General features: G+C 54.0%; 1 protein-coding gene across 2 annotated transcripts in view; it reads right to left on the reverse strand.

The window, feature by feature from the left end:
* The window catches only part of serpinf2b (serpin peptidase inhibitor, clade F (alpha-2 antiplasmin, pigment epithelium derived factor), member 2b), a 136,692-nt gene that overhangs the window by 9,089 nt on the left and 114,129 nt on the right, over window positions 1–13,474 (reverse strand). The window lies entirely within an intron of this gene.

Raw genomic sequence — 13,474 nt, forward strand, 5'->3', positions numbered from 1 at the left:
CTCACCCGCACACTCACCCACAACACTCACCCACAACACTCACCCAGAACACTCACCCACACACTCACCTACACACTCGTCCACACACACACAGACCCACACACACCCACACACGTATGCTCATGCACACACTCACCCACACACTCACCCACACACTCACCCACACGCTCACAAACAAGCTCACAAACACGCTCATACTCCCTCACACTCACCCACACAGTCACACTCACACTCACTCTCACTCGCGCTCACCCCCGCGCTCACTCCCGTGCTCACTCTCGCACTCACTCTCGCGCTCACTCTCGCGCTCACTCTCGCACTCACTCTCGCGCTCACTCTCGCGCTCACACTCGCGCTCATTCTCGCACTCACTCTCGCACTCACTCTCGCATTCATTCTCGCGCTCACACTTGCGCTCATTCTCGCACTCACTCTCACACTCACTCTCGCACTCACTCTCACACTCACTCTCTCTCTCACTCTCTCACACTCAATCTCACACTCAGTCTCACACACAGAGTGACACTCACAGACACACACACTCACACACAGAGTGACACTCACAGACACACACCCACACACAGTGTGACACTCACAGACACACACACACAGAGTGACACTCACAGACACACACTCACACACAGAGTGACACTCAGACACACACACACAGAGTGACACTCACAGACACACACTCACACACAGAGTGACACTTAGACACACACACACAGAGTGACACTCACAGACACACACTCACACACAGAGTGACACTCACAGACACACACCCACACACAGAGTGACACTCACAGACACACACACTCACACACAGAGTGACACTCACAGACACACACACTCACACACAGAGTGACACTCACAGACACACACTCACAGAGCGACACTCACAGACACACACCCACACACAGAGTGACACTCACAGGCACACACACTCACACACAGAGTGACACTCACAGACACCCACTCACACACAGAGTGACACTCAGACACACACCCACACACAGAGTGACACTCACAGACCCACACACATCTGCACACAGAGTGACACTCACAGACACACACACACTCACACACACACAGTGACACTTACAGACACACACCCACACACAGAGTGACACTCACAGACACACACACACTCACACACAGATTGACACTCACAGACACACACTCACACACAGAGTGACACTCACAGACACACACACACTCACACACAGAGTGACACTCACAGACACACACCCACACACAGAGTGACACTCACAGACCCACACACATCTACACACAGAGTGACACTCACAGACACACACACACTCACACAAAGAGTGACACTCACAGACACACACACACTCACACACAGAGTGACACTCACAGACACACACACATCTACACACAGAGTGACACAGACATACACCCACACACAGTGACACTCAGACACACACACTCACACACACACACACAGAGTGACACTCAGACACACACCCACACACAGAGTGACACTCACAGACACACACACACCCACACACAGAGTGACACTCACAGACACACACACTCACACACAGAGTGACACTCACAGACACACACACTCACACACCGAGTGACACTAACAGACACACACACACTCACACACAGAGTGACACTCAGACACACACACACAGTGACACTCACAGACACACACCCACACACAGAGTGACACTCACAGACACACACACACCCACACACAGAGTGACACTCAGACACACACACACAGTGACACTCACTGACACACACCCACACACTGAGTGACACTCACAGACACACACACACTCACACACAGAGTGACACTCAGACACACACACTCACACACAGAGTGACACTCACAGACACACACACACTCACCCGCACTCATCCGCACTCACCCACACACTGACCCACACACACGCTCACACACTCACCCACATACTCACCCACACACACACTCACACTCATCCACACTCACCCACACACTCACCCCCACACACACCCACACACTCACCCACACACTCACCCACACTCACACTCATCCACACTCACCCACACACTCACCCGCACACTCACCCGCACACTCACCCGCACACTCACCCACACACAAACCCACACACAAACCCACACACTCACCCACACACACACCCACACACAAACCCACACACACACACACCCACACACTCACACATACACACACCCACACACTCACCCACCCACACACTCACACACACACACACTCACACTCACCCACACACACACTCACCCACACACTCACCCACACGCTAACCCACACACTTACCCACACACTCACCCACACACACACACACTCACACACTCACCCACACACTCACCCACACACACACCCACACACTCACCCACACACACCCACACACACACCCACACACATACTCACCCACACACATACTCACCCACACACATACTCACCCACACACACACACACACACTCACACACACACTCACACTCATCCACACTCACCCACACACTCACCCACACACTCACCGGCACTCACCCGCACTCACCCACACACTGACCCACACACACCCACACACACACCCACACACACACTCACACACACACTCACACACATACTCACCCACACACTCACACACACACTCACACTCACCCACACACACCCCCCCACACACACACACACTCGCACACACACTCACACTCATCCACACTAACCCACACATTCATCCACACACTCACCCACACACACACACTCACCCGCACTCATCCGCACTCACCCACACACTGACCCACACACACACACTCACACTCATCCACACTCACCCACACACTCACCCCCACACACACCCACACACACACCCACGCACTCACCCACACACTCACCCCCACACACAAACCCACACACTCCCTCACACACTCCCCCACACATTCACACCCTCACTCACACACTCACCCACACACTCACCCACACACAAACCCACACACTCCCCCACACACTCCCCCACACACTCCCCCACACATTCACACCCTCACCCACACACTCACCCACACACACACCCACACTCTCACCCACACACTCAACCACACACTCACCCCCACACACACCCACACACTCCCCCACACACTCCCCCACACATTCACACCCTCACCCACACTCTCACCCACACACTCAACCACACACTCACCCCCACACACACCCGCACACTCACCCGCACACTCACCCACACATTCAAACTCACACACACCCTCACCCACACCCTCACCCAATCCCACACCCACACCCACACACTCACCCTCACTCACACACTCACCCACAACACTCACCCACAACACTCACCCACACACTCACCTACACACTCACCTACACACTCGTCCACACACACACCCACACACATACTCACCCACACACATACTCACCCACACACACACACACACACTCACACACACACTCACACTCATCCACACTCACCCACACACTCACCCACACACTCACCGGCACTCACCCGCACTCACCCACACACTGACCCACACACACCCACACACACACCCACACACATACTCACCCACACACTCACACACACACTCACACTCACCCACACACCCCCCCCCCACACACACACACACTCACACACACACTCACACTCATCCACACTAACCCACACATTCATCCACACACTCACCCACACACACACACACTCACCCGCACTCATCCGCACTCACCCACACACTGACCCACACACACACACTCACACTCATCCACACTCACCCACACACTCACCCCCACACACACCCACACACACACCCACGCACTCACCCACACACTCACCCCCACACACAAACCCACACACTCCCTCACACACTCCCCCACACATTCACACCCTCACTCACACACTCACCCACACACTCACCCACACACAAACCCACACACTCCCCCACACACTCCCCCACACACTCCCCCACACATTCACACCCTCACCCACACACTCACCCACACACACACCCACACTCTCACCCACACACTCAACCACACACTCACCCCCACACACACCCACACACTCACCCACACACTCCCCCACACATTCACACCCTCACCCACACTCTCACCCACACACTCAACCACACACTCACCCCCACACACACCCGCACACTCACCCGCACACTCACCCACACATTCAAACTCACACACACCCTCACCCACACCCTCACCCAATCCCACACCCACACCCACACACTCACCCTCACCCACACACTCACCCACAACACTCACCCACAACACTCACCCACACACTCACCTACACACTCACCTACACACTCGTCCACACACACACAGACCCACACACACCCACACACGTATGCTCACGCACACACTCACCCACACACTCACCCACACACTCACCCACACGCTCACAAACAAGCTCACAAACACGCTCATACTCCCTCACACTCACCCACACAGTCACACTCACACTCACTCTCACTCGCGCTCACCCCCGCGCTCACTCCCGTGCTCACTCTCGCACTCACTCTCGCGCTCACTCTCGCGCTCACTCTCGCACTCACTCTCGCGCTCACTCTCGCGCTCACACTCGCGCTCATTCTCGCACTCACTCTCGCACTCACTCTCGCACACACTCTCGCGCTCACTCTCACACACAGAGTGACACTCACAGACACACACACTCACACACAGAGTGACACTCACAGACACACACCCACACACAGTGTGACACTCAGACACACACACACAGAGTGACACTCACAGACACACACTCACACACAGAGTGACACTCAGACACACACACACACACAGAGTGACACTCACAGACACACACTCACACACAGAGTGACACTCACAGACACACACACACACACAGAGTGACACTCACAGACACACACACTCACACACAGAGTGACACTCACAGACACACACCCACACACAGTGTGACACTCACAGACACACACTCACACACAGAGTGACACTCACAGACACACACACACACAGAGTGACACTCACAGACACACACCCACACACAGTGTGACACTCACAGACACACACACACAGAGTGACACTCACAGACACACACTCACACACAGAGTGACACTCAGACACACACACTCACATACACACACAGAGTGACACTCACAGACACACACACTCACACACAGAGTGACACTCACAGACACACACCCACACACAATGTGACACTAACAGCCACACACACACAGAGCGACACTCACAGACACACACCCACACACAGAGTGACACTCACAGGCACACACACTCACACACAGAGTGACACTCACAGACACCCACTCACACACAGAGTGACACTCAGACACACACCCACACACAGAGTGACACTCACAGACCCACACACATCTACACACAGAGTGACACTCACAGACACACACACACTCACACACACACACAGTGACACTCACAGACACACACCCACACACAGAGTGACACTCACAGACACACACACACTCACACACAGAGTGACACTCACAGACACACACCCACACACAGAGTGACACTCAGACACACACACACAGAGTGACACTCACAGACACACACTCACACACAGAGTGACACTCAGACACACACACACAGAGTGACACTCACAGACACACACTCACACACAGAGTGACACTCACAGACACACACACACACAGAGTGACACTCACAGACACACACCCACACACAGTGTGACACTCACAGACACACACACACAGAGTGACACTCAGACACACACTCACATACACACACAGAGTGACACTCACAGACACACACACTCACACACAGAGTGACACTCACAGACACACACCCACACACAATGTGACACTCACAGCCACACACACACAGAGCGACACTCACAGACACACACCCACACACAGAGTGACACTCACAGGCACACACACTCACACACAGAGTGACACTCACAGACACCCACTCACACACAGAGTGACACTCAAACACACACCCACACACAGAGTAACACTCACAGACCCACACACATCTACACACAGAGTGACACTCACAGACACACACACACTCACACACACACAGAGTGACACTCACAGACACACACCCACACACAGAGTGACACTCACAGACACACACTCACACACAGAGTGACACTCAGACACACACACTCACATACACACACAGAGTGACACTCACAGACACACACACTCACACACAGAGTGACACTCACAGACACACACCCACACACAATGTGACACTCACAGCCACACACACACAGAGCGACACTCACAGACACACACCCACACACAGAGTGACACTCACAGACACACACCCACACACAGTGTGACACTCACAGACACACACACACAGAGTGACACTCACAGACACACACTCACACACAGAGTGACACTCAGACACACACTCACATACACACACAGAGTGACACTCACAGACACACACACTCACACACAGAGTGACACTCACAGACACACACCCACACACAATGTGACACTCACAGCCACACACACACAGAGCGACACTCACAGACACACACCCACACACAGAGTGACACTCACAGGCACACACACTCACACACAGAGTGACACTCACAGACACCCACTCACACACAGAGTGACACTCAGACACACACCCACACACAGAGTGACACTCACAGACCCACACACATCTACACACAGAGTGACACTCACAGACACACACACACTCACACACAGAGTGACACTCACAGACACACACTCACACACACACAGAGTGACATTCACAGACACACACACTCACACACAGAGTGACACTCACAGACACACACACACTCACACACAGAGTGACACTCACATACACACACACTCACACACAGAGTGACACTCACAGACACACACACATCTACACACAGAGTGACACTCACAGACACACACACACAGAGTGACACTCACAGACACACACCCAGACACAAGGTGACACTCACAGACACACACACTCACACACAGAGTGACACTAACAGACACACACACACTCACACACAGAGTGACACTCAGAACCACACACACACAGTGACACTCACAGACACACACCCACACACAGAGTGACACTCACAGACACACACACGCCCACACACAGAGTGACACACACAGACACACACTCACACACAGAGTGACACTCACTGACACACACCCACACACAGAGTGACACTCACAGACACACACTCACACACAGTGACACTCAGACACACACACTCACACACACACACACACAGAGTGACACTCACAGACACACACCCACACACAGAGTGACACTCACAGACACACACACACTCACACACAGAGTGACACTCACAGACACACACACACTCACACACAGAGTGACACTCACGACACACACACACCCACACACAGAGTGACACTCACAGACACACACACTCACACACAGAGTGACACTCACAGACACACACACTCACACACAGAGTGACACTAACAGACACACACACACAGTGACACTCACAGACACACACCCACACACAGAGTGACACTCACAGACACACACACACCCACACACAGAGTGACACTCACAGACACACACACACTCACACACAGAGTGACACTCAGACACACACACTCACACACAGAGTGACACTCACAGACACACACACACTCACCCGCACTCACCCACACACTGACCCACACACACACTCACACACTCACCCACATACTCACCCACACAAACACTCACACTCATCCACACTCACCCACACACTCACCCCCACACACACCCACACACTCACCCACACACTCACCCACACACACACACTCACACTCATCCACACTCACCCACACACTCACCCACAAACTCACCCACACGCACTCACCCACACACTCCCCCACACACTCCCCCACACATTCACACCCTCACCCGCACACTCACCCGCACACTCACCCACACACAAACCCAGACACTCACCCACACACACACCCACACACACACCCACACACACACCCACCCACACACTCACACATACACACACCCACACACTCACCCACCCACAAACTCACACACACACACACTCACACTCACCCACACACACACTCACCCACACACTCACCCACACGCTAACCCACACACTTACCCACACACTCACCCACACACACACACACTCACACACTCACCCGCACTCACCCACACACTCACCCACACACACACACACACACTCACCCACACACTCACCCACACACACCCACACACATACTCACCCACACACCCACACACACACTCACACACACACTCACACACATACTCACCCACACACACACACACACACACTCACACACACACTCACACTCACCCACACACACCCCCCACACACACACACTCACACACACACTCACACTCATCCACACTCACCCACACATTCACCCACACACTCACCCACACACACACACTCACCCGCACTCATCCGCACTCACCCACACACTGACCCACACACACACACTCACACTCATCCACACTCACCCACACACTCACCCCCACACACACCCACACACACGCCCACTCACCCCCACACACAAACCCACACACTCCCTCACACACTCCCCCACACATTCACACCCTCACCCACACACTCACCCACACACTCACCCACACACAAACCCACACACTCCCCCACACACTCCCCCACACACTCCCCCACACATTCACACCCTCACCCACACACTCACCCACACACACACCCACACTCTCACCCACACACTCAACCACACACTCACCCCCACACACACCCACACACTCACCCACACACTCCCCCACACATTCACACCCTCACCCACACTCTCACCCACACACTCAACCACACACTCACCCCCACACACACCCGCACACTCACCCGCACACTCACCCACACATTCAAACTCACACATACCCTCACCCACACCCTCACCCAATCCCACACCCACACCCACACACTCACCCTCACCCGCACACTCACCCACAACACTCACCCACAACACTCACCCACAACACTCACCCACACACTCACCTACACACTCGTCCACACACACACAGACCCACACACACCCACACACGTATGCTCATGCACACACTCACCCACACACTCACCCACACACTCACCCACACGCTCACAAACAAGCTCACAAACACGCTCATACTCCCTCACACTCACCCACACAGTCACACTCACACTCACTCTCACTCGCGCTCACCCCCGCGCTCACTCTCGCGCTCACTCTCGCGCTCACTCTCGCGCTCACTCTCGCGCTCACTCTCGCGCTCACTCTCGCGCTCACACTCGCGCTCATTCTCGCACTCACTCTCGCACTCACTCTCGCATTCATTCTCGCGCTCACACTTGCGCTCATTCTCGCACTCACTCACACTCACTCTCGCACTCACTCTCACACTCACTCTCTCTCTCACTCTCTCACACTCAATCTCACACTCACTCTCACACACAGAGTGACACTCACAGACACACACACTCACACACAGAGTGACACTCACAGACACACACCCACACACAGTGTGACACTCACAGACACACACACACAGAGTGACACTCACAGACACACACTCACACACAGAGTGACACTCAGACACACACACACAGAGTGACACTCACAGACACACACACTCACACACAGAGTGACACTTAGACACACACACACAGAGTGACACTCACAGACACACACTCACACACAGAGTGACACTCACAGACACACACACACACACACACAGAGTGACACTCACAGACACACACCCACACACAGAGTGACACTCACAGACACACACACTCACACACAGAGTGACACTCACAGACACACACACTCACACAGAGTGACACTCACAGACACACACACACTCACACACAGAGTGACACTCACAGACACACACACTCACACACAGAGTGACACTCACAGACACACACCCACACACAGTGTGACACTCACAGACACACACACACAGAGTGACACTCACAGACACACACTCACACACAGAGTGACACTCAGACACACACACACAGAGTGACACTCACAGACACACACTCACACACAGAGTGACACTCAGACACACACACACAGAGTGACACTCACAGACACACACTCACACACAGAGTGACACTCACAGACACACACACACTCACACACAGAGTGACACTCACAGACACACACACTCACACACAGAGTGACACTCACAGACACACACCCACACACAGTGTGACACTCACAGACACACACACACAGAGTGACACTCACAGACACACACTCACACACAGAGTGACACTCAGACACACACACACAGAGTGACACTCACAGACACACACACACACACAGTGTGACACTCACAGACACACACACACAGAGTGACACTCACAGACACACACTCACACACAGAGTGACACTCAGACACACACACTCACATACACACACAGAGTGACACTCACAGACACACACACTCACACACAGAGTGACACTCACAGACACACACCCACACACAATGTGACACTCACAGCCACACACACACAGAGCGACACTCACAGACACACACCCACACACAGAGTGACACTCACAGACACACACATTCACACACAAAGTGACACAGACACACACCCACACACAGTGACACTCAGACACACACACTCACACACACACACACAGAGTGACACTCACAGACACACACCCACACACAGAGTGACACTCACAGACACACACACACTCACACACAGAGTGACACTCACAGACACACACACACTCACACACAGAGTGACACTCACAGACACACACACACCCACACACAGAGTGACACTCACAGACACACACACTCACACACAGAGTGACACTCACAGACACACACACTCACACACAGAGTGACACTAACAGACACACACACACTCACACACAGAGTGACACTCAGACACACACACACAGTGACACTCACAGACACACACACACCCACACACAGAGTGACACACAGACACACACTCACACACAGAGTGACACTCACTGACACACACCCACACACAGAGTGACACTCACAGACACACACACACTCACACACAGAGTGACACTCAGACACACACACTCACACACAGAGTGACACTCACAGACACACACACACTCACCCGCACTCATCAGCACTCACCCACACACTGACCCACACACACACACACACTCACCCACATACTCACCCACACACACACTCACACTCATCCACACTCACCCACACACTCACCCCCACACACACCCACACACTCACCCACACACTCACCCACACACACACACTCACACTCATCCACACTCACCCACACACTCACCCACAAACTCACCCACATGCATTCACCCACACACTCACCCACACACTCACCCACACACTCACCCACACACTCACCCACACACACCCACACACTCACCCACACACTCACCCACACACACACACCCACACACATACTCACCCACACACACACACACACACTCACACTCATCCACACTCACCCACACACTCACCCACACACTCACCGGCACTCACCCACACACTGACCCACACACACCCACACACACACCCACACACACACTCACACACACACTCACACACATACTCACCCACACACACACACACACACTCACACACACACTCACACTCACCCACACACACCCCCCCACACACACACACACTCACACACACACTCACACTCATCCACACTCACCCACACATTCACCCACACACTCACCCATACACACACACTCACCCGCACTCATCCGCACTCACCCACACACTGACCCACACACACACACTCACACTCATCCACACTCACCCACACACTCACCCCCACACACACCCACACACACACCCACACACTCACCCACACACTCACCCCCACACACAAACCCACACACTCCCTCACACACTCCCCCACACATTCACACCCTCACTCACACACTCACCCACACACTCACCCACACACAAACCCACACACTCCCCCACACACTCCCCCACACACTCCCCCACACATTCACACCCTCACCCACACACTCACCCACACACACACCCACACTCTCACCCACACACTCAACCACACACTCACCCCCACACACACCCACACACTCACCCACACACTCCCCCACACATTCACACCCTCATCCACACTCTCACCCACACACTCAACCACACACTCACCCCCACACACACCCGCACACTCACCCGCACACTCACCCACACATTCAAACTCACACACACCCTCACCCACACCCTCACCCAATCCCACACCCACACACACTCACCCTCACCCGCACACTCACCCACAACACTCACCCACAACACTCACCCACAACACTCACCCACACACTCACCTACACACTCGTCCACACACACACAGACCCACACACACCCACACACGTATGCTCACGCACACACTCACCCACACACTCACCCACACACTCACCCACACGCTCACAAACAAGCTCACAAACACGCTCATACTCCCTCTCACACACCCACACAGTCACACTCACACTCACTCTCACTCGCGCTCATCCCCGCGCTCACTCCCGTGCTCACTCTCGCACTCACTCTCGCGCTCACTCTCGCGCTCACTCTCGCACTCACTCTCGCGCTCACTCTCGCGCTCACACTCGCGCTCATTCTCGCACTCACTCTCGCACTCACTCTCGCACTCACTCTCGCGCTCACACTTGCGCTCATTCTCGCACTCAGTCTCACACTCACTCTCGCACTCACTCTCACACTCACTCTCTCTCTCACTCTCTCACACTCAATCTCACACTCACTCTCACACACAGAGTGACACTCACAGACACACACACTCACACACAGAGTGACACTCACAGACACACACCCACACACAGTGTGACACTCACAGACACACACACTCAGAGTGACACTCACAGACACACACTCACACACAGAGTGACACTCAGACACACACACACACAGAGTGACACTCACAGACACACACTCACACACAGAGTGACATTCAGACACACACACACAGAGTGACACTCACAGACACACATTCACACAGAGTGACACTCACAGACACACACTCACACACAGAGTGACACTCAGACACACACACACAGAGTGACACTCACAGACACACACATTCACACACAAAGTGACACTCACAGACACACACCCACACACAGAGTGATAGTCACAGACACACACACTCACACACAGAGTGACACTCACAGACACACACACACACACACACACTCACACACAGAGTGACACTCACAGACACACACACACTCACCCGCACTCATCAGCACTCACCCACACACTGACCCACACACACACACACACTCACCCACATACTCACCCACACAAACACTCACACTCATCCACACTCACCCACACACTCACCCCCACACACACCCACACACTCACCCACACACTCACCCACACACACACACTCACACTCATCCACACTCACCCACACACTCACC

This window comes from Scyliorhinus torazame, chromosome 12 (assembly GCF_047496885.1).
Source record: "Scyliorhinus torazame isolate Kashiwa2021f chromosome 12, sScyTor2.1, whole genome shotgun sequence".
NCBI lineage: Eukaryota > Metazoa > Chordata > Chondrichthyes > Carcharhiniformes > Scyliorhinidae > Scyliorhinus > Scyliorhinus torazame.